Source organism: Coturnix japonica, chromosome 32 (assembly GCF_054131305.1).
Source record: "Coturnix japonica strain WE chromosome 32, WE-NBRP24, whole genome shotgun sequence".
NCBI classification, from domain to species: domain Eukaryota; kingdom Metazoa; phylum Chordata; class Aves; order Galliformes; family Phasianidae; genus Coturnix; species Coturnix japonica.
In genome coordinates, this window is record NC_140694.1 from 2,374,192 (window position 1) to 2,391,799 (window position 17,608).

At 46.1% G+C, this 17,608-nt stretch overlaps 1 protein-coding gene across 9 annotated transcripts in view; it reads left to right on the top strand.

The window, feature by feature from the left end:
* Window positions 1-17,608, top strand: part of LOC146755455 (receptor-type tyrosine-protein phosphatase T-like) — a 353,697-nt gene that overhangs the window by 233,756 nt on the left and 102,333 nt on the right. The gene's annotated exons all lie outside the window — the stretch shown is intronic.

A 17,608-nucleotide genomic window follows, 5' to 3' on the forward strand; every position in this document is an offset into this window, starting at 1 on the left:
AATCTGTGATGCCTGTTTATTTTTGCTTGGATGAAATATAATTGCTCCTCGGGTTGACATTGATAAATGGTGTTGACTGGAGTGTGTTCTGATTGCTTCAGTGAATGATGTGAACCATGTGCTGATTTTTGACTGTTAAACAAACATCTCCTTGGAAGACAGTAGATTATTAACCTCTTGCAACGACGTGCTAATTAGCCACTATAAAAATGGGAGAAAACAGAGTCTTATGCTCATTGGTGTTCAGTGGGGATAAAGTTTCTTGAAGTTCTTGGTAAGATCAGCAGGAAACATGCAGCAGTCAGTTTGTGCTCCCAGAATAGGAGGCACCCTTAATTTTGATGCTGAATATTAGAGAAAGAAGTGAAACTAATTTATGTACCACGGGAACTTCTGAATTGAATCAAATGGATTCTGAATCCTGTATTTTGCTGCTTTCTAAAGCAAAACTGGCATATCTCAGCACAGATGTAATTGCTGTTTCAGAATTAGAACTGAGATTTGGGCTGCAGTAAATGTCTCCGGTTACATTTTGGCCCAAGTCCTTCATTTGAATAAACAAACTTTAGAAGGGTTTTGGGAAGTGATTGAAAGGGATAGATTAGAATTTCCCTGCCATTTCCAATCAGAAATACCTTCCAAGCTCTCTGTTTCTGTCCGCACTGTTTGAAATATCTGACCCTTTCTCTAGTGGTTCTGCAAACATTCTGCCCAGCTCTCATCCCATCTCCCCCCATGCCTGTTTGATAGATTTGTTTCCTCATCATTTATTTGTGACATTTGTCTATGCTTCCTCATTGTCCCCACATAATGCACAAACTTTGGCATTAAAATTCATTTTCAGATACTTCTTTTTCACAGTATTTTTGGATGCTGAGTTCAAAAGGAGGACAAAAAGAGGCAGGTAGCTGCCTGCTTCCCAGCATCAATGACTGCTGGACCTACCGACCTTAGGGGTCTTAGAGGCACATGGAATCTTACAACCATAGAATGGCCTGGGTTGAAAAGGACCACAATGACCATCTGGTTTCAACCCCCTGCTATCTGCAGGGTCACCAACCACCAGACCAGGCTGCCCAGAGCCACAACCAGCCTGGCCTTGAATGCCTCCAGGGATGGGGCATCCCATCTCATCTCATGTTCTGCTTGAAGCATGAAGAGATGCGAAGGGAAGAAGCTGCATTCATGAACACGCTGTTGTAATCCACAGGTATCTTCAAGATGCTGCAAAGTTGGAAGGATTAGAAATAATAGTACTCCAAATGCTCAGGGAACTGGAAAGAGACGTGGGTTGTGGAGAGGTAATTAGATGTACGTGTTGTGCCTCTATTGGCCAACATCTGGGCAGAGAGTGAAAATTAATAATTTACACATTTGTAAACATTGAGAGGGAAGAAGAATTTGGGATGACACCGAGAATATGGCTATGAATAGTTGAATGGAAATAAAGAAAGCAAAAGCAAAATAATAATTATAAACCTCAGTCTTGGGAAATGTATTAGAATTAGTAACCTCTGCCTGGGGCATTTAAGATTAGAACGGAAATTGCAGTGCCAGCTCATTTCCTACAGCATGCTTTACAGAGACAGAGGACATTATCTTAATGATCTGTGGTCCTGAGGCAGAGCTAATTTAAATTTCATGTTTGTGTAAGTGTAATGTTTTGGAAAAGAGGATCATTTATATTTTTCTGTCACTTTTTCTGATATCGGGTCTTAGATATGAACAAACGTGTGAGCGTTTGTGTTGATGGGTTAGAAGGATGCCAGTTCAAAACGTGTTGCTTCAGGAGGAGTGGTTGTCATACAGAACCTCTTGCATGGAAACAGAATGGATGTTGTGGATGATTGGAGCAGTGTGACAGCACATGTCTTGTTGTGCTTGTTCATTTTACAACAGGTTTTTAGTTAAAAGGCCTTGAGTAACAGGTGGCCAAAAAAAAAAAAAAAAGTCTAAGGAAAAGCTGTATTTAAAAGGAAATCTGTTGTAAAATAGTTCGGGGACTTCTGATCACGATGTGATTGATCTCACTGGGACTTGCTCGAAGAATTTCAGTCTTTAATCCTCTCTGGTACTGACCACTCTATTGATCACACTCATTGAAGGCCAATCACAGGTCAGTAGCTGCTAATTTACAAATGTGCTTTCAGTCTCCAGACCTCATGAAACTCATTTGGATGCATTAGATAACGAGCAAATCCGAATGCCTTTAGTTTGACTGACAGAGAAATCTCCAAGGCATTGTACAGGGACCATAAAAAGCACCTGTGTCAGAATGCCAGTGCACGCTTTTTTACCCTCCTGTTTGCATGGACTCCTTAAGGCCCTTTTTGATGAAGAAATAATTAATGTATTGCTTCCTAACCCCGATTTCCTTCATCTCTTTGGTCGTGTTTCTGATGTAATGATCTCAGTACCATCTCCACAGCACCCATCCAAGCTACAGTGTTTTTCTGTTGCTTTGGGAGAAAGGCGAGGACTTGAGACCTGTTTCTTGTTTCAGTTGCTCAGTGTATCCCAGAACAGCCCCCATTTACATTCTTTAGTCTGTAGCATAATGTGCATACAAGTTCTTATAATCTGGATGCAAAGTAAACTGTGAAAGTAGATGGAAATAAATGTGTTCAGCTTGCATTCAAATGCAAAGCTATTCAAGACCAATACCATAGTACAAATTGCATACAAGCAAACCAATGCATTCCTGTTTAGTAAGGGAGATTTCAGTGCTATTCTAACACTACCTACCATGGCAGGGCAATTACACAGCAACTAACCACCCTCCCCTGAGTGCCTGTTCTGTGAGCCTGAGCATGTAATTGAAAAAGCCACAAGTACATTGAAGAGCCACCTGTTTCCTCTTAGGATTATTTAAGGATGTAAATATCTCACTTCAGAAAATCTTAAGAACACATGCAACTATTTGCTGATTCACGAACAATTTATCTCCAAGGTTACCTACGCTAGGACAAAAAGAAAAGGATGTGCAGCAATTGTACTAAAACACAATCCAAAATGGTTTGAAAGCAGCAAGGAAACCTCATAACCATGACAGCGGTTCACACTGTAGGGCTCATCCTGTGCTCCTTCAGCACAGGCATTTCATTCCTGCCCTTCTCTTCCTTACGGCAAATTAAAGTCTATCAAGATTGAAGATGTGTTAAGAGCATGTTCCAATGAAGAGAAGCCAGTGGTGGCTGCTGGTGCCAGGGACGATCAACTTCCTCTTCTTCTTGAGCAGCTTAAAGCAAAATGGATGCCCTCTGCACTGAGATCAAAGTGTGTTTTCAGTGTTGGCAATGGAAACCCAAAGAGAGCAGCTGGTTTGAAAGGAGTTTGTCAGCAATTATATGCACCAGGTCTGTGCTAAAGGGCAAACGTACATTTCTGACAAATGGGACCATTCTACTTTTGAATAACACTTCTGGAAGTGCCTTTTGAAAAGCTTCCCATCTTTTATAACCATTTGAGATTCTAAATAGGTCAGTATAAGCATATCAGCTACGACTATCAGCTGACAAAAGCCTTGCCTGGAGTGGACAAAATGACATCCAGATACAGAACTCAGTCCTTGCTATTGCAAGCATTGAGAATGAACTAAAGCAGAAGTTTGCTAAAAATTCAAAGATAGAAATGCTAAACTAAACAACTGCTGATACATTCATGGAAGGAATACCAAGGTTTGTTTTAATGTTTAGAATTCAATGGCAAATTTAGAACTTGGAGCAGCAAGTGGGGGGCTGCTCCGCCAGGGCTGGGAGTGGGGAAGGCCCTGAGCCTCCAGCAAGACGCTGGCACAAACCAAGCATCACCTCTGCTTCCTATGCAGGTGTTCATTCATAAAAATACACCTTCTGAGACTGAAACACAACAGAGAGAAGCTCACAGCTCTGCTATCTTTAATGTGTAAGGGTTGCATCTACTTAGCTTCAGCTGTTTGCCATCAGCATGAGGTACTCATCAAAGAAAATCCTTTCTATTCCCATTTGATTAATACTGCAGTTCTGGACTGGGAAAAGGAAGTTTTGAGGTAGAAGCAGTCTGTCACTAATGAAAGAGAGCAATTTCCCTTTGTCTTTGCTTGGCTATAGATGATCTCTGTGAGCACTGATATTCAGGTGTCAAATTGGATAAAGCCAGGCTTACTCTGTCATTCTGTGCTCCTGAACACAGCTGTTGTGGCACAAGTTCTTTCTCAGTGGTTCTTTTCTATACGAGGGGATAGACCATGCTTGTGGCTGTGTGGGCCTCACCTTAGTACCATTGACAAGCTGAACCTGGAGTCATTATTGGTATTCCAGTTGCTGAGGCAGAAATCCAACTCTTGAATAGCTCTGGGACTGGGGTGTTCTATTCCTGTTGCATCTGATCCAGCTGCGGGATGTTCCCAAACTGACTGACATTTTGCAAGAGATTCAAATGAAACAGAAATATCACATCACAGCAATCTTTGTGTCAGGGTAAGTTGGAAGCTTTCAAGTGTGAAGCAGAATGGCTGCCTCTTTACTGTATCCGTGGGCCAAAAATTTCTTTCCTGCTCAAGGATTTTTTTCCTACTGGATATAGGTAGAAATTGAAGGCCAGGACACGTGAGTGTTCCCTTTTCTCATGTCCTGGCTATTGATGAATAGCAGACCTAAGATGTTTTTAGTATTATCCTGTACTCCATTTAAAACTTAGGGGTTGGAAAAGTAGGAAAGAGATTTGTATGCACACTGTAAGCAGAGCAGCTTCCATCACACTGCTGCTTCAGATGTGGAATGATGGGATGTGAGCTCCTCTTCTCAGGTTGCCTGATTAGCAGACCAGGATTAACTGACAGGGCTGACTTTTTATCACAGTGACGTACAAGATTGGAAATGCCAAAGATGTATTCTTATGTAAAGGCTGGTATTTCAGCTCATGAGCTAAGTAAGACTGATTTATGGTTATTTCTACCTGGGTATTAATTTCTGCCTATAATAGAAGCACCAGATGTGTTCTGTCCACTGCTGCTGAATGCAGCTTTATTTCACTTCTCAAAGCCATCTCCTAGGAAGTTGGATTTGTCATATCTTGGATAGGAGGATTATTATCACAAGCACAATAACTCTGTGGCTGAACATTTCCTTTCCTCCGTTTCTAGTTCTTTCCTCAGTACTTGTTCTCTGATGGTTTGTTTGCATATTTACTGCATATCCATGTTTTTTACTGCTCTCTGGTGTTACTGTCTGTGGGTTTTGCGGTTATCCAAAGGTGATTTGTAAATGACCTGTTGGACACATAGCCCAGAAGAGCCTGGGATTCAGCAGCAGCTCAGAAACCAGCATTTACTGAGTTGGTACTTGCATTGCAGCATATGTGGCTACTGCAGCCTATTTCAATGGCTACACTGCTAAGGATGCTCAACCCATGAACTTCAAAGCTCAGCTGGATATATACATACATACATACATACATACACATATATATATGTATGTATGTATATATCCAGCTGACCTTTATATATATTATATATATATAAAGGAAGTAGGTAAGAGTGCTTAATGGGTGACAGACATGTTGCTTTGTCCTCTTATGTCTGAAGATCCAAATTTCCTTTGAGGAAGGAGAGAATGCAGGATGTTCTGTGCTTGTGTAGGGGGGTCTCAGTCCTATAGCAGAAATTGATAGTTTAGATTCTGGCTTAGGAAGTCAAACCCATCCGCTGTTCGTGGGTTGCTGTAATGAACAGGTCGTGTTAAGGAAAGAAACTACGGCATGGAGCACGTTTCTTTTAATTACTGTCCACTTTGAAACGTGTCAGCACGTGTTCAGCGCCTCAGCTGGGAGGAGCTGCGTCTGCCTCGAGGGCGGGGACACGGGTTGGGTGCAGCTCCCGCAGCGGTTCCTGCTGCTGCCGTCGGGCGCTGACAGAGCCGGACAGCCCTGCAGCCCGAGGCCCGGCCGCACGTTGGATGCGGAGCCGCGTCCGGGCGGCTGCGGCGGTTATTGAGGCTGCGGAGGCCGCGGCTCCGTGCCCGGTGGGGGCCGTGCCGGGAGATCATCACCGCCCTTGTCCCCCCTGGGCCTTCTGGGCCCAGCACCGAGCACAGGCCGTGCCTGGGCAGACCCTCAAGTACCCACATGGAGAGGCACAGACTGGTTTTGCTTTTTTAAGAATTGCTCAGGTTTTTATTCTTATTATTTTGTGTTGTCCTTTTAAATCGGTTGTGGCCCAGTGTTGAAACAAAAGTCCCAGTGGAGCAACTGCGGTGGACCTTCATGCTGCCCTTGAGCCCTTCTTCCCGTCCAAAGCCAAGTCCTCTGCTTCTCCAAAGGAACAGCCGCCTCTGTAGCTTCTGTGCCAGCGCCTGGAGGCCGCAGGGAGCTCGGGGCCGTCCGCTGGACTCCTCGTGCTGTGGTGGTGCAGCAGCTGAGAGGACACCAGTCCCAGTCCTGCCCTCTTGTCAGGGCTCAGCTGGAGGCTGCAGGAAGCTGAAAGCCATCTGTTGGACTCCTTGTCTTGTCCCAGCGCAGCAGCTTGTAGGACAGCAGTGCCAGTCCTTCCCGTCTCCTCAGAGTTAGGGGAAGAAGAGGTGAGAGGTCTTGGGGAAGGCTGAGGATGGAGGGCGGGGAAGAAAGGGCGGCAGGGAGCAGCAGCTGGCGCAGGGGCTCTCTGGCGGATGGTGCCATTTCAACGCCAAGATGGAAATGGAGAGCCCCTGGTGCGCCGCCGATGGATGTAGCAGCGTCGCCAGGCAGACACGATGTTGTGGTGCCTGCCCTGCCTCGATGGAGGTGGATCCACCTCCATGGGTTCCTCTTCCAGAGGGATGTCCACCTCCATGGGCTCGACGCTGCTCTCAGGTGGATCGACATCCATCGGCTCAGGTTTGCTGCTGCTCCCCTGAAGCCGCGGCTTCTTTGCTGGAGGAGGATCCATCCTCCTCCACGAGGGACAACACAAAAGGTGGGAAGGGACTTTTTGAATTGCTCCTTGGGCCACAAGCGTGCAACCAAGTCGCGAGTCTACTGAAGACTGATGTTCTGTTGTCAGGGTCCCTGTATTTATAGCGGTTGTCAGGGAGGTGGTTTGTGACATCAGAAAGCTGTGGCAGTTGTGACCGTTAGAATGTCCCATGGTGACCAAAACATGGCTGTGTTGGGCGTGGGGAGGCAATGGCGCTGGTTTTGAAGGAGGATGAAGGGTGCATATGATTTGAAGTGTGAAAAGAAATAAAACCAGGCTCACTGGTGATAAACCATGGGAGAAGTCTCCAGAATTTTAGGGATTGTGTGTTACTGAGATCCTTCCGACATTTCCATGAGTAATAGGGTACAGTGAAGCACACTTGAAATGTTTATACACCAATTCACAGTAGGTGGAAGTAGGTAGAGCAGCTGGAAGTCTTGGCTCTGTCCCATAGCTGCAGTGTCATTGGCATTAGCAAAATGTGTTGGGAAGAGCCCTGTGCCTGTTGTGTCCTGATGGACTGTTACTGACCATCAGTGACAGGCAGGGCAGTTGTGGGAGAGGAAGTGAAGTGTCATCTACCATAGGCCACCAGCCTGGGATGATGACACTGATGATGTATTCTTTAAGGACCTGAGAGGTACCTGTGGATCAGGCACTCTTGTCCTTATGGTGACTTCAACTTGCCAGACATTAAGTGTGAATACCACACAGCTGGTATAAAACAGGTCTAGAAGAGTCCAAAAATGGCTTGTTGGTAATTTCTTGGTACAGTTTCTAGGGGAACCAATGGGGAATGATGCTTGTAGGTTTGTTGCTTTTAGACATTGAGGTTTATGCCCTGTTCATCCCTGGAGATGTCCAAGGGGGTACGACTTATTTGAGGCTTGGCTTGTGCTTACCGTGCTCTATAGAACACTGTTCCGAAAAGAGAGAGTTTCCGAGCTGAGGTTCAAGCCAAAAAGTGAAATCCCCAAGTCAATTTTGATCAGTCACAGGAGGCACCAGTAACAATATCAGTTGCCCCTGTGGAAGGCAAGAAATGGAAATGGATGTCCTCACGTCTAGAACGGAAAAAAGAAGTGGAGGAGGAGTCAACAGAAGATCCAGGTGACAGGTTTGGATCAGCACCGAGAAAGGCAAAAGGAAAAGTGGCATGAAGAAGAGAGTGATGAGGAGGAAATCTCTATTACTGTTTGTCGACCCCTGAAGATGACTGAAATCCAAGGCGTAAGAAAGGAGTACACACGGCACCAGAATGAATCTCTTGTTACCTGGTTGCTTCGCTGTTGGGACAGCTGGGACGGTAGCTTGTTGTGATGTGACAGTCCCTTCCCCATATTCTGGAAGAATCTTAGTGACGTGTAATACAGTGGGTGTAGACAAAAAGGCGTAGGTTATATAAGGATGTGTCTGTTTCAATAAATCGCCATTTTGCCACTTCATCTCCTTGGTGTCACTTGGTAATTGGCCTAGCTGCTGCTTCAGTTGAAGGCGAGAGATCGTAAAGAAATTAATGATCATAAAGCCTTCATGTGTATCATTAAAATTCTCAGCTATTAGACACAAACGCTTTCCAGATCGAGCAAGGAACAACAGTACAATTGCACCACGTGTTTCCTTGTGGTGTTACCTACGTGACCACAGAGAAGACATGAGGAAGTGGCATGACCAGCCTACTCCTGTACTATGAGCACGGGTGAGGGAACTACAAAACAGTCCAACCACCAGTACGGCTGCTCCAGTTATCACAGGTAACCAATAGAGGGGCCCTGCCCTCAGTCAAGGGAGTGGAAGGGATAATAGAGTTTATTGGACTGTGTGGATTTGATGGCCTGGCACATCAGAACCACAAAAATATAAGGCACTGGTGGATACCGGTGCACAGTGCACCCTAATGCCCTCCAGTCATGAAGGGACAGAATCAATCCATATTTCTGGATATCTCTCAAGAATTGACTGTGTTGGAGGCTGAAATAAGCCTCACTGGCAAAGACTGGAAAAAACATCCTATGTGAGTGGCCCAGGGTTTCCGTTCATACTTGGTATTGATTACCTCAGAAGAGGGCATTTCAAGGATACTAAGGGGTATCACTGGGCCTTTGGAATCGCTGTTGTAGATACGGACAACATTAAGCAGCTGTCATTTTTACCTGGCCTGTCAGAGGACCCGTCTGTTGTGAGGCTGCTACGAGTAAAAATAAAAGAGCAGCAGGTACCGATTGCTACAAAGACAGTGCACAGACGGCAGTATCGCACCAACAGGGATTCCTTGCTCCCCATTCATGATTTGATTCGCCAGTTGGAGAATCAGGGAGTGATCAGTAAAACTCACTCACCTTTTAACAGCTCCATATGGCCAGTGCGTAAAGCCAGTGGAGAATGGAGGCTGACAGTAGACTACCGTGGCCTGAATGAGGTCACACCCCCACTGAGTGCTGCTGTGCTGGAGAGCAAATAATTCAAATTCTTCTATGAGCCAGTTTTGCTATTAAGTGAAGCAAAGTAAAAGGGCCTGCCCAGGAAATTCAGTTCTTAGGTATAAAGTGGCAGGATGGATGTCATCACATCCCAACAGTGATTGACAAAATCACTGCCATGTCTCCACGAACTAGCAAGAAAGAGACACAATCTTTCCTGGGTGCAGTGGGCTTTTGGAGGATGCATATTCCAAACTACAGCCTCATTGTAAGCCCCCTTTATCAGGTGATGCAGAAGAAGAATGATTTTGCATAGGGCCCAGAGCATCAGCAGGCTTTTGAACAGATTAAACAGGAGATAGCCTGTGCCGTGGACCTGGGGCCAGTACGGACTGGACAGGATGTAAAGAACATCCTCTATACTGCTGCTGGAGAGAAAGGTCCCACTTGGAGTTTGTGGCAAAGAGCCTCAAGAGCGACCCAAGACCAACCCCCGGGACTTTGGAGCTGAGCGTACAAGGGGTCTGAAGAGTGCTACACTCCAACTGAGAAGGAGATCTTAGCCACGTATAAGGGGGCTCGGGCTGCTTCCGAAGTAGCTGGTACTGAAATGCAGCTCTTTCTGGCACCTCGACTGTCAATGATGAACCGGATGTTGAAAGGGGAGGTTCCCTCCACCCATCATGCTACCGATGCCACCTGGAGCAAGTGGATTGCACTGATTAGACAACAAGCGCGGATGGGGAACCTCAATCGTCCAGGAATTTTAGAAGTGATCATGAACTGGACTGAAGATAAAAAGTTTGGAACATCACCAGGAGAAGAGGTGTCATGTGCTAAAGCGGCCCCACCATACATCGAACTACCAGAAAATGAAAAGAAATATGCTCTTTTCACTGATGGATCATTTCATATTGTAGGGAAGCATCAGAGATGGAAAGCTGCTGTTTGGAGCCCCACACGACAGGTTGCAGAGGCCACTGAAGGTAAAGGAGAATCAAGTCAGTTTGCAGAGGTAAAAGCTGTCCAGCTGACCTTAGATGTGGCTGAACGGGAGAGGTGGCCAATGCTGTATCTTTATACTGACTCATGGATGGTGGCAAATGCCTTATGGGGGTTGTTACAGCAGTGGGAACAAAATAACTGGCAACAGATGTGTAAACCTATTTGGGCTGCTGAACTGTAGAAAAACATAACTGCTCAAAGAAAAGATATGGTTGTAAAGGTGTGTCACGTGGATGCACACTTGCCCAAGAGTTGGGCTATTGCAGAACAACAAAACAACCATCAGGTAGGTCGAGCTGCCAGAATTGAGGTGGCTCAAATAGACTTGGACTGGCAGAACAAGAGTGAATTATTTCAAGCTTGATGGTTCCATGAGACCTCAGGCCATCAAGGAATGGACATAACATATAACTGGGCTAGAGACTGAGGGGTGGACTTAACTATGGATGCTATTGCACTGGTTATTCATGACTGTGAATCATGTGCCATAATTAAACAAGCCAAGAATATGAAGCCTCTCTGGGGGGAAGGCCAAGGCAAAAGTATAAATATGGGGAGGAGTGACATGTGAATGACGTCACCTTGCCAGGATCTCATAGTGATAAGTGTTTTGTGCTTACCATGGTGGAAGCAACCACTGGGTGGCTTGAAACATACGCAGTACCCCATGCTACTGCCAGAAACACAATATTGGGTTGTTAGAAACAAGTCCTATAGAGACATGACACCTCAGAAAGAACTGAGTCTCATAATGGGACACATTTCAAAAATTCCCTTAATAAATACTTGGGCCAAAGTTCATGGCATTGAGTGGATTTATCATATCCCCTACCATGCACCAGCTTCTGGTAAAATTAAAAGATACAATGGGGTGTTGAAAACTACGTTGAAAGCAATGGGTGGTGGAACACTGAAGCACTGGGAAAAGCATTTGCATGTGGTGCAAGGATGCTGTTAAAGTTCATATCCCACATGTGCCCTGTGTCTCATCACAGGATGTGGGGTGTGAGAAGGGCCCAGTCTGAACAAGCAGTCAATCCCAGTGAAACTCTGAACTTCAGATCTCTCAGTTCCATTGCCCTCCTGTGCACACTCTCCCATAGTTTGATGTTCTTTATGTTCTGCATTGCCCAGAAGTGCACCCAGTGCTCCAGGTGAGGCTGTAGCAGTGCAGAGCAAAGAGGGACAAACCTTTCTCCCACCCAGCTGGCAATAAATTGCTTGATGCACTTTAGGGGACTGTTGGCCTTCTTGGCTGGCTGGGCACACTGCTGACTCACTTAAAATTTTATGTTGAGCAGGACCCCCAATCCTTTTCAGTCAGACGTCTCTCATGTGTCCAATATACAGACAGTGTTTATGTCCAGGTATACCCAGGTGCACAATCAGGCACTTGTTCTTGTTATGCATTATGCACTTGGTGCTTAGTACCAACTGGTACCCACTTCTCTGACTTGTCCACATCTCTCTGCAAGTCCTCTCCACCCTCAGTGGAGGCAACAGCACCTCCTCATCTGGTCTTATCAGCAAACTTGCTCAGAACATCTTCTAGTCCTGCATGCAAGTCATCTGCATAAACATGAAAGGAAAGTGGCCCCAAAATGGAACCCTGGGGAACTCTGGAAGTGACCATCTACCAGCCCGATGGAACCCACTGACTATAATCCTTTGGGACAGAACTACTGGCCAACTGCTCACCCACCACTGCTGGTGAACCTGAAAGGCAAAATGTCAGCATGCTGGGACAAACAGACAAACACCAATATGGTTACATATAGCTGCGTCAATTTATTGCCCGAAAAGCCATGATTTTAAAGGAGACAGACAAGGGTGTCCAAAAATCACACACGCTAATTGGAGGAAAGCTACTGCAATAACAACCCTATAACCCCCCTTCAAAGCCACGAGCCATTCATTCTTTTCCTAGAGATGTCCTTGGTTCTCATGCTGTTTATCCTGCTCCGCAGCTGCTGCTCTGTGAACTCCTTATCTCAATCCATGGCTGCTGCTCTGTAAAATTCTTCTTGTATTACAATACACCACGTTCTGTTTCTGTCTAGCTGTATGCAGGAATTTCTGTCCAGAAGGGTGCTGGAGAAATAGTATCAAAAGCTCTACTGAAATCCTCAAGGATTACATCAACTGCCTTCCCTTGTTCAGCTCAATGGATAAAGGTATCATAAAAAGACCTGAAATTAAATAGGACCTTCCCCTCTGTATCTTGTGTTGTCTGTGACCTGTCCTTCAGTTGTTTTTCCATAACTCCCACCATCATTTTCTCCAAAATTTTACCAAGCACTGTAGTGAGACTGACAGGTCCATAGTTGCCCGTGTCATCTTTCTTGCTCTTCCTTACAATGTGACAACATTTGCCAGCTTCCTGTCAACAGGTATGACCCTAGATTTATTAGATGCCATTGAAATGCAAGCCCAGAGCATGCTAAAGTGTCATCACTGCAAGAACATAGATGTGCCATAGCTTTGCAATGCCTTGAAATCCAGACTATGCCACAGATGGAGCAGAGAGGAAAATCTGCCTCTTCTGTTCTGAGCTCATCCTTTCGATAAGCTGAATATCACTACATACTCCATGGGATCAGGTGCAAAAGACACACTGGGTGCCCTAAGCACGCGGCTGCAGTGGTATTTAGGATGGCCAAGAATACCTCCCTTCTGGCCCTCAGCTGATGCTCCAGAAGGAGGTGTCTATCTCATAGATTTTCTGTCACAGTTTACAAGCACTGGCACAAAACTAGGATCACCCAAGGCACCTTGGGCATCACTGAGAGACTGTGTACGAGCAGTGCAGTCGCTGTGGAATAAAAACCAAGGATTCAGATGAGGGACTCACACACAGACACCTCACTGTGCACATCTGAACTCAGCTAGGTGAACTTGTAGCTCCTGTGGTTCTTTGAAAAACTGATCCCAATTCAGCCCCAGGGTTTCCATCTGAGGATGAGATGCCTAACGCTAGAATAAGGATGGGATGGTCTGTTGATAACAGGACAAATGGAAACGGATTTAAATTAAAAAGGGGAGACATAGGTTAGATGTGAGGAACCTATATTTTTACACAGCAACACTGGAAAATGTTCCCCTTAGAGGCTGAGCATGATGATGGATGGGATCCTGGTTTTACTCTGGGTTTACCCTCACGTCAATCCAGGTTTCTACTCATACTTTTATCTAGGTGAACTCTCTCTTTACTCAAGGTTTTACTCACAGTTTACCATCAGGGTGTGTGATCGGGAGATGGGCTGGTGGAGTGACTTGCTGGCATCCCCGAGGGTAGGCTGCCAGGCAGATACCCCCAGATAAGTGGTTGACTCCCTGCCCTGTCACAGTCAGACAGACCTGACTGATGAGGAGGGTTGGAAGAGAGTCCCAACTCAACGTCACAGGAGCCCCCCCATGCCTGCATAGCCCTCGACCCCTGATCCATATAAGCAACAGGTTTGACACTCTGAAATCTGAAGGAGATAAGAATGGGGAGGCAATGGAGGATCTGCCTAGGAGGGAACCTAATGCAAGGCAGTCACTACCAAGCCTTGTGACTTCCTCTGCCATGAAAGAAAGAAGGGTGGTCGTGGTGGGTGACTCCCTTCTCAGAGGAATAGAGGGCCCCATTTGCAGACTGGACCTGAGTTGTCAGGAAGTCTGCTGCCTTCTTGGCTGCAGGTCAGGGACATAACAAGGAAACACCCAATGCTGGTTAGGTCCACTGATTATTTTCCACTACTCATAGTTTAGGTGGGCAGTGATGAAATTTCTTAGATAAGACTACAAACTATAAAAAGAGATTTCAGGAATTTAGGCCATTTAGTTCACAGAGTGGGAGATCAAGTGATTTTTTGTTCTATACCTTCAGTGGCAGTGAGGGACACGGAGCAGGCTTGGAAAGCAAAGCAATGAACAATTGTCTCTGAGGTTGGTACTGAGCCAGAAACTTTGAGTTCTTTGATCACAGGGCAGTTTACTTGGCCCATGGTCTGTTATCCATGAATGGAACCCAACTGTCTCAAAGGGGGAAGTGAATCCTAGCACAGACGGTAGCGGGGCTTATCGAAAGAGCTTTAAACTAGCTACGATGGGGGAGGGGACAAAACAGGGCTTACCAGATATAAGCCTAGGGAAATGCTGTTTGAACTGGGAGAGAGGCAGATGCCTCAGCTGAAGTGCGTCTACACCAACGCACGCAGCTTGGTCAACAAGCAGGAGGAGCTGGAAGCAACTGTGCATCCGAAAAACCATGACCTAGTTGCTATTACCGACCCATGGTGGGACCACTGCCATGACTGGAGTGCTGTGATGGATGGTTACAAGCTCTTCAGAAGGGATAGAGGAGGAAGGAAGGGTGGTGGTGTGGCCCTTTATATTGAAGAGAGTTTTGATGTTGAAGAGCTTGGGCTTCAGAATGAAGTGCATGTTTGTAAGGATCAGGGGAAAGGCCTGTAAGTGTGACATCTTGCTAAAGGTTTATTATAGACCGCCTAATTGATGGGTGAGGCATTCTATGAGCAGCTTACTGAAGTCACAAGATTGCCAGCACTCATTTTCTTGGGAGACTACAACTTCTCTGATATATGCTGGGAATATAATAAATAGCAGAGGAATCAGTCCAAGAGGTTTATAGATTGCATGCAAGACAGCTTCCTTACGCAGCTGGTATGAAGTCCTACCAGGTGTGGTTCCTTGCTAGACCTGCTCTTCACTAACAGTGAAGGACTGGTAGGAGTTGAGAAGGTTGGGGACTGTCTTGGGCAGAGCAACCATGAAATGGTAGAATTCTCTATTCTTGGAGATGTCAGAAGGGTGACTAGCAAAACTACTATCCTGAACTTCTAGAGGGCGGACTTTGACCTGTTCAGGACACTTGTAGCACAGGTCCCTTGGGAGTCGCTCCTTATGGGTAAAGGGGTCCAGGAAGCCTGGACACTCCTCAAGATGGAAATCTTAAAGGCACGAGATCAGGCTGTCCCTGAATGCCATAAGGTGAGCCATAGGGGAAGAAGACCAGTGCAGATGAACTGGGAAAAACTATTGAGACTCAGGAAGAAAAAGAGAATCTACGCCCTCTGGAAGAAGGGACAGGATACTTGGGGAGATTACAAGGAAGTTGCTAAGGTATGCAGGGAGGAAGTTAGGAAGGCACATTACTTCCCTGTCCCTTAATCCATGCCCAGAGCTTCTCAGCCATGTCACTGCCAACTGAAAGCTCCATGCAGAGGTCAAGTGGGACACAGAGGGCACAGCCTTCTGCTGGGTGGATGCAAGTGTTGGTGGAACCAGATGGGACAAAGCCCTCCCACCATGCCCTCCTGGGAAAATGGCCACCCCAAGAATGGCAGTCTGCCTCCTCCATGACCCCATCTGAAATGCTCCTGCACTGATTGATTAAAGGGCTTTTAACCAGGTCCAAAGGGCGAAGGGAGGGGAACTGGATCTGACAGAGAAGGGCTGAGGGATGATGTTGGATTTGGAGATTGCAGAGAAAGCCTCTGAGTTGTTCCATAGGACTGTGGGAGGATTCCTCAGAGAAGGTCTTACTGCCAATACCCCATCCTAAATCTTACTGTGTACCCTCTGGGGGTAACCCCAACCTGCTGCTGCCCAAAATTGCCTGTAGACCAGTGTGGGTAGCATGAGAAATAAACGGGACAACTCAAGAGAAAACCACAGAGCATTTCCTTTCATGCAGGCTGCTGCTTCTGAGCAAGGCCCTGAACACCAGTACCACAGTGTAGATGCAAGACCCAGACAGGCTAAATCAAAACATGCTTCTGTTAGGGGATGCTTTCTGAAGAGTCTTTACGCTAATGAGACAACCGCAAACATTCACTCAGCGAACTCCAAATCTCTGTGCCTTTGCGGGCCTAGGGTCTTGTTTGTCTCACAGAGACATGGTGGGATGGTTCCCACCTCTGAACTGTAGCAGAGCAGATACCAATTCTTTATGATGGATGGCCAAGAACAATTAGGAAAGGCTGCTGCCATCTGTGAGAGTGCACTGAGCTCTGCCTGGGGATGGCAGAGGAGCCAGCTGAGAACTGATGGAAATGGCTCAGAGAGGAGAGCAGCAGATTCTGTTCCTTGCTTCCTGATCAGGAAGGACAAGAGGAGGAGGGGGACAGGCAGGTATCTGAGTTACAGCTGGGATGGAATTGTTTTCTTCAGGCTGCCTACTATGGTGCAGTTTTTTGTTTCTAAGAGAAAAACAACGGTGATAACACTCTGATGTTTACAGCTGCTGCTAAGCAGCATTGTACAGAGCCAAGGCCATGGTCAGTGGAGGGCTCAAGGAGCTGGGAGGGAACAGACTGCGCACAGCTGACTGGAAGTGGTCAAAGGGACATTTTGTAGCACCTGACAGCAAGCAGAAATTGTATTGAAAGGGGTGGCAGTTTATCTCACTCTCTTCTCTTCCCAGTGCCCAACTGAGCATCAGTCTGGTGATGCTGAGCAAGCGCTTGTGCATCAGTTGTTACTACTGCATATAAATGGATATATAGTGATAACTATTACACCTCTGCTTTTATCTCTTTTTTCAAATTGCTTTGTTACAACCCACAAGTTGTACTTTTTTTCCCCAATTCTCTTCCCCATCCCACTGGGAATGGGACAGTGCACAAAGCACTGTGTGCTGCTGAGCCACATGCTGGATTCAACAACCACCATCATTTTGGTGCCCGATGTGAGACTCCAACGATTGAGATAACAGCACATCTGTCCTGAGTGAGTTAACACAGGTCTTTGTGGGAGCTGGAGAACTGCAGGCCATTATGCTGATTGTTTCCCCATTTGTGGAGCTTTTTGAGTCTTCTCATGAAGCTGCATTGCACAGCTCCTTGCTTGCTGCTTGTTTTCCTTGCTGTACTGTTTGCCAGCTCTGGGGGCTGGATTAGGGTATTTATTTTGGTATGCTGTTTGACTCTGGTTTATATCATGATAAAATTGGCAGCTGACAAAATGAAGTTTTGTGCACATTCATCTCTGATGTCATCTTTGAGTTATGGAAGTTATACTGTTGATAAGATTAGTAATTACACCCTTGACTTGGACTCCTCAGGGAGTCTTGCTACGGAGGAGAGAAGGGATGACACTTTCCAGTAGTCCCTCAGACTCACTCTCACTTCTTTTTGTCCTGGAGATTGACAGCTAGTTCCAATAGCTCTTGAAAATTTTGACTATCCATGGGATGCTTACACCAGCACACTCCCACTGTTACGTGTCATTAATGTGTTTCAGCTTA